At 46.6% G+C, this 7,120-nt stretch overlaps 1 protein-coding gene across 1 annotated transcript in view; it reads right to left on the reverse strand.

Moving 5' to 3' along the window:
- The window catches only part of MEDAG (mesenteric estrogen-dependent adipogenesis), a 22,011-nt gene that overhangs the window by 6,871 nt on the left and 8,020 nt on the right, over positions 1–7,120 (reverse strand). The window lies entirely within an intron of this gene.

Below are 7,120 nucleotides of genomic sequence, written 5' to 3' on the forward strand. Positions count from 1 at the left end.
CCAATCTGAATGGCATCCAGTCCAGCAAGCTGGAGGATGCACTGCCACAGTCCTCTCCATCATGGAGCTGGTTCCACTGATGGCCCAGCTCTGGGGACACATGCACCGGTGGACAGCCAGCCTGGCAACAGTGTGAGCTGCTTTTGCAACACGGCAGTAGCATGTCTACTTTTGACACCTCGTCAAAGGCAGAGACAGCTCCAGAGTTTATTTCCGGCTTGTCCTTCAGTGTCTGACCTGAAAAATCACAGCGCTGGAGAGCTCCCTTCGCCCATATCCCAAAATCCACTTAGAGGGGCCAGCACACAGGACCCTGGCCTAGGCATGGGTCAAGAGCATGTGGGAGAATATCTATCCCTGAGTCAGAAAAACACAGCTCCCACTGTCTGCCTCCCAGCTTGGTTTCTTAGAAATATATCACTTTTTTTCTGGGCTTGTCAGACCAGATTTTGAGAGCATTTAAAACCTGACCCCTGAGGGAGCCTCTAAAATGCTTCTTGTCTTCTGATTGGCCAGGCTTTTAACACAGACTCCACTTCCCAACCCATGGGCACTGGTCGTGGTCAGGTGGTGGGGAAGAGGAAGAAGGGAGGAAAGGGGTGCAGGGGTGATTGTGAGGAGGACAGGAGTAGGGAAGACAATTAACAGTCACATTTCCTCAAAGCGCCTCCTCTGCTCTCTCAGCATCCATGGTCAGACTGTCACTCTCCAGCACAGCCAGAAAATCTGTAGTTTTTCTTACTATTCTGATGATGCAAATGACAACACTTCCCTCTGCCTATACAATCTATTGACGTCTGATCCAAGGTGTCATTGGTAGGGAAAAGATAAAAATTTCAGCTGAGAAATGACCACTGGGTGTGAAAATAACCAGTTTGCTCCAGAATGCTATGGAAGGCTTTCGGAACACTATGGATTTGGCGTGTTCAGAGAAGAGGGTTGGGGGGTGGGGGGCGGGGTGGAACTTCTGGATAGCCACATGCTGACTTTAATGGGTCACCTACACATGAGTCGTTCTTTTCTTTTAGAGTCTGAATTGGATAAGATCCCCTGAATAATAAAGCTATGCTCAACATAATGTATTCTTCCTTTGATGATTTAGAGGCACTTTTAGGATCTTAAGGGGCCTGTTAACATCATGGCAGAGCATGTCAGTTATCCCTGTACCTCAAAGGTGTGGAAACACTGCTTATATGAGAACGGGTAACAGAACTCACAGAAAGAGATGGTGGCAAAATCCCTACTTACCGATCCAGGTTGCAAGAAATACCTCCTCAAGTCATCTATTCCCAACCTCCCAGTTATGGTCCAATTGTTAAACACCTCTAAATTCCAATGAAATAAAGAAATATGAGCATTCCTTTGGAACTCGCTGTTATAAAATTTGGATATGTAAGTCACCAAAATGCAACAAGACTGCGAATCGAGTTGTTAAGTCTCACAGATATTTAAGTATCTGGCATCCAATCACTTGTTTTATTTTGGAGGAGCCGTACTAGACTGTATTAGAAACTAGTTGTTTCATCTTTAATTGTGCACATTTCTGAATTACTAATGCAAACATTGCTTCTGTGCACTGGGTACTTAAATATATTTGCTGATGTTATCATTAGGGAGGAGAAGCAAACAACTAAAGATGGGTCCTTTAAACTCTCATTTCATTGTTGCTTTTACCCTGGCCCCAAAATGTTTTTTTCTAGGCTGAAATTTTTTACACTTGCCTCCAATCCAAAGACTGAAAAGCAGAACAATGTGATGAAGAGCATAATGATTCGAAATGAAAAGATCCAATTCATGCCCTAACTGACTGACTGTATGAACTCAGTCCCACAAACACAACCCACTGTCACCTTAAGTGAGTTACTTAACTGGCCTGAACCTGTGCTTTCATCTGTAAAGGGATACAACAGTATTATCTTCTGTTTGTCAATTCAATGCAGTGCAAGTAGTGTTGACATATGTACTATACTTGGGTTCATAGTAGATGTTCAACAAAATAATTAGTATCTGTAATCCTGGCCAACTCTGCTGGCCACGGGTGATGAAGTTCTGTAAGCTTCTGACACCAACCAGGACTGGGTTCCTTTGAGTGACCAGGAAAGAGGGAAATCTGAGCATCTGGGGAAATGAGCACGAGTTTCTCCTTCATTGCTCCAATTTCTGTCCTCATCTCTTCTGTTTGAAGGCAAAAGGGAACAGCTGAATGAAGGCAATAGTCGAAAGGCAGGATGAGAAAACACTATTTTTGCTTCTATGAATCAGGACTGGCGGAAAGATTGCCCACCTTCTAAGACACCTCCCTTTTTCTGAAGTGCCTTCAGGTTTCACATCATCTGTAGCATGATCTGAAAAAGCTGCTCCAAAGTTCCCTTGGCTCTAACGATTTACTGCTCAAAGATAAATGAAAATTCAAACCTTTAGCTTCCATCTGAATGTGTGTGTGTTCATTAAAAAAATATGGAGCCCTAGCTAGTTTGGCTCAGTGGATAGAGTGTTGGCCTGCAGACTGAAGAGTCCTGGGTTCGATTCTGATCAAGGCCACATGCCTGGGTTGTGGGCTCGGTCCCTAGTAGTGGGCATGCAGGAGGCAGCCGATCAATGATTCTCTCTCATCACTGATGTTTCTATCTCTCTCTCCCTCACCCTTCCTCTCTGAAATATCTAGACTAATAAAAGCCTAGGTGGTCCTCGTGCCCTCATGCAACGCCCTCACATCATCACAAGATGGCCAACACAAGATGGCCGCCACAAGTTGGCTGCCCTCACATCGCCACAAGATGGGAAGTTGTGGGTGATCAGGCTGGCAGGGGAGGGCAGTTGGGGGCAACCAGGCCAGCAAGGGAGGGCAATTATGGGGGACCAGGCCAGCAGGGGAGGGCAGTTGGGGGTGACCAGGCTGGCAGGGGAGTACAGTTGGGGGCAAGGGGTCGGCAGGGGAGGGCAGTTGGGGGAGATTAGGCCAGCAGGGGAGGGAAGTGCGGGGCAACCAGGCTGGCAGGGGAGTGCAGTTGGGGGCAATGGGTCGGCAGGGGAGGGCAGTTGGGGGAGATTAGGCCAGCAGGGGAGGGAAGTGCGGGGCAACCAGGCTGGCAGGGGAGTGCAGTTGGGGGCAATGGGTCGGCAGGGGAGGGCAGTTGGGAGCGATCAGGCCAGCAGGGGAGCCGTTGGGTGTCAATCAGGCTGGCAGGCAGAAGCAGTTAGGGGCAATCAGGCAGCAGGCAGGCAAGTGGTTAGGAGCCAGCAGTTCCAGATTGTGAGAGGGATGTCTGACTGACAGTTTAGGCCCAATGGGATAGGGCCTAAACCGTCAGTTGGACATCCCCCAAGGGGTCCCAGATTGGAGAGGTACAGGCCAGGCGGAGGGACCCCCCCCCCCCCGCATGAATTTCATGCACCGAGTCTCGTGTGTGTGTGTGTGTGTGTGTGTGTGTATGTGTGTTTATATATATATATATTAGAGAGGGAGCAGAGATAAAGAGAAACACATATTAGAACAGTTCTTGTAGAAGGCCCAGAAATTGCTTAAGAGTTCATAAACCTTTAATGCAGTAGTTCTCAACCTTCTGGCCCTTTAAATACAGTTCCTCATGTTGTGACCCAACCAAAAACTTATTTTCGTTGCTACTTCATAACTGTAATGTTGCTACTGTTATGAATTATAATGTGAATATCTGATATTCACACAGGATGGTCTTAGGCGACCCCTGTGAAAGGGTCGTTCGACCGCCAAAGGGGTCGCGACCCACAGGTTGAGAACCGCTGCTTTAATGTTACACTAGCAAAAGCTTGCAGGAACCTTCTGCCCTATGGAGTACGCAGGATGGCCTTCCTGTGGTTCTAGTGTTAACATGATAGCTTTATATAGAACCTCACCAAAATTCTCTTTCACTTCCTCTCAGTCTTCTTCTGTCCCTACTGTAGTAACATTAAGCAAAAAATTTTAGATTTATCACTATATTGTCTCTGCCACAAATCGAGGATACACATGGTCATTCATTCATTCACCAACTATTGACACACAATGCAGTGAAACACCGTGATAGTGCATGGAACGATTCATTCATTCATTCATTCATATATGCAATAAACATTTGCACCAATGATGTGCTGAGGGGGGACGCTTGAGAAATAATCCTGCTTTCAAGAAGCATATAGTCCACTGAGGAGATAGATAAGGAGATGCACCATTTCAATATGAAACAATAACTGTCTAAGACCTTGTTGCTTAAAGTGTGGCCCTTGAACCAGCAGCACTGGCATCATGTGGGAGCATGTGAAACTGCAGATTCCCAGGTCCCTCTCCAGGTTTATTCAATCAGAACATACATCCACACAATCCCCAGGAGACCAGCATGCTTACTTAAAGTCTGCAAAACACTGGTCTAAGACATGGTCCCTCCCACTCAGAGGTTTACAAACTAGTTAATCGTTCAAACACACAAATACTGGAGGAATGCTCAGTTCTCTACATTCAGTGTCCACTCTCAACAGGGTTATGTCCCAGTTACTTAAATAAGAGCAAAGTGGAAGAGTCCTGGGATCAGAACCACTTATTAAGCTGAGACACACACTAGAAAAGCGATCCTCCTGTTGGGCCCAGCATTCCACGGATGACTGAGCAAAGCAGGAGAAAGACAGGGACCCCAAGAGGAGTCATGGCTTCGCCAGGCCTTGGGGACATTGGGGTGGCGGCCTCCACTCCTCTAGGTAGGCATGTGGCAAGCATCAGGTGAGCTGAAAGCAAGAAGTAAACCAGAGTGTGTCCGGAAGCCCAGAACAAGGCTCCTGAGGAAGGAAGGCAGGAGAGAAGGCAGCAAAGGCTTGAGGCCTTTCAATCATCTGATTTGGAATTGATTTCTATCTCTGTGGCTTTTAACTTTGACAAGATCCATATCCTCACCTGTAAAATCTAGCTGACAAAAGGAAATCCGGGCCCTGGCTGGTTTGGCTCAGTGGATAGTGTCGGCCTGTGGACTGCTGGGTCCCAGGTTTGATTCTGGCCAAAGGCACATGCCTGGGTTGCGGGCTCGATCCCCAGTAGAGGGCGTGCAGGGGGGTGATTAATGTCTCTGTCTCATCATTGATGTTTCTATCTCTCTATCCCTCTCCCTTCCTCTCTAAAATCAATAAAAATATATTTTAAAAAAAGGAAATCTGTGAAGTGGCTAAAAGATTAAATAATGTGTGTGAAGCACTTGGCTTTGGAGGCTGCTTAATAATAATATAAAAGCTAATGTTTGTCAAGTAATCAATATGTGCTGAAAGTTATTTTAAGCACTTTATGAATTTTTACTCTGAACAGCAACCCTATAAGAGTGAGGAATTACCATTCCTATTTTACAGCTGAGGAGACTGAGTCACGGAGATGAGTAGCTTACTGCCCAAGTCACTGAGGCAGTAAGTGCAGAACCCGGATTCCAACCAAGGCCATCTGGTGCTGGCCCCCTGCCCGTCTACATGTGCTTGAGACTGTACTCATAAAAACACAGCTCAACACACAATGAAAATTACTTCATCAGTATCACTCGGTGCCCTGTGAAGGGGTTGCTGAACTGGGCAAATCACCAAAGCCAAAACTCAAACATGGGAACCAAAGCCGAAGACCAGCCAAGAGGGCAGGATGGGAGCCCGCTGAGTTCAGCCGCAGCAAGGGTAACCCTGCTGCCCTCTGTATGTGGAGCTGGCACTGCTTCCACACCTCCTGGCCTCAGTCAAGGTCACTTCTGAGAGGTGCGCCTGGGCAGGCAGAGGGAGCCCAAGCACTTCCACTGTGGGGTGGGGGTGAGGCTTCCCCAGGACAAATCTGACTATGTTCCAGCTCTGCCTTGGGGTCCTTACTTTAACTCCATGAGTCTCCTCTTTCAACCCCTCACTCTCTGCCCCTGGCAGCTGCCCTCCAGGCCAGTGTGACTGTCATCACTAACAGCTGGTTGAACACAGGCAGGAATAGGTCACCTCTCTGCTTTTAGTGGCTTCTTTACAACCACTGGACTTACTTTTGCTTTCAGGTTGATTATACAAGATGAGTCCTGGCTAATGTAATTTCCATTATTTTTTTGTAGATTCAGGAAACTTACGAGAAAACTGCTTTCTACAGTAATGCAGAAAGATTTCGGGTCGGGCGGTGTGCCGAACACGCGTGTTCATAGTTAGACAAGGCTGCATAGGAGCCTTGACTCCATCTTTCCCAGGATCCTATTCAGGTGCAGAACTTGACCTCTCCCAATCCTAATTTCTCAACTGCACAAAGAGAACACAACAGCGCCAACTTCATAAACTTTTGTGAAATAACAGCTGTGAAACATTGTGCCCCATTCCTGGTACTCAAGCAAATATTAGTGACCCCTGTTATTATTGTCGGGCTAATTGTTATTGCCCAAGCAGCCCCTCTCATGCTAGGGAAACACTGAAAAGCAGGGATTATAGCTCCACTTTGCCCATCGTTTGCCATTACACTTCACCCAGAGGCTGCATTACAGGAAAAAGGTGTGTGTGTGATAGTTAATGATGATTTGTACCTTGTATCTTGAGCAGGTTTTGTTTGTAATACCAACAGAAATCCCGAGCTTGAAGGAAAAAACAATAGTAAAGATCTTGCCATAAATCCCACAAAGTAGGACAAATATTTTTAAAGCAGGTCCTCAGAAGCTTGAAAGCCCCGAGGGCCATCAGGAAACCTTCCCATCACCCTACGTTGCCTTGGGCTTATTTAGCAGGTATGTATGTAGAAAAGTGTTAAAGTATCAGAAAACAAACCGCAGTAAGTTGAACGAGTGAACCACAGGAATGTCAGGGTCAGCAGCTCCGAACTTTTCGGTTTCCTCAGAAAAGGACCTAGTGAAAGCCATAGTACACACCTCTGAGGCCCTGGAAAAAAAATCCTGCTTACACTGTGGGCTTATCCCAAACCAAAAATACTTGTGCAATGGAAAAAAATAATTAGCAGAGCAAGGATTCTTAACTGAATTCAACTATCTCATAAACTACCCAAACGGTCAGCAACATTGGGTGTGTCTCTTTGTTTCTGGGGAGGTCTACATGTGATTGATCCCCCAAAGTTTACAGTCCAAAGTGATTAAGGATGATTGCTTTGCTTTCTCGTTCCCCTCCCCACCTCCCC

Source organism: Myotis davidii, unplaced genomic scaffold (genome assembly GCF_000327345.1).
Source record: "Myotis davidii unplaced genomic scaffold, ASM32734v1 scaffold119, whole genome shotgun sequence".
NCBI classification, from domain to species: Eukaryota; Metazoa; Chordata; class Mammalia; order Chiroptera; family Vespertilionidae; genus Myotis; species Myotis davidii.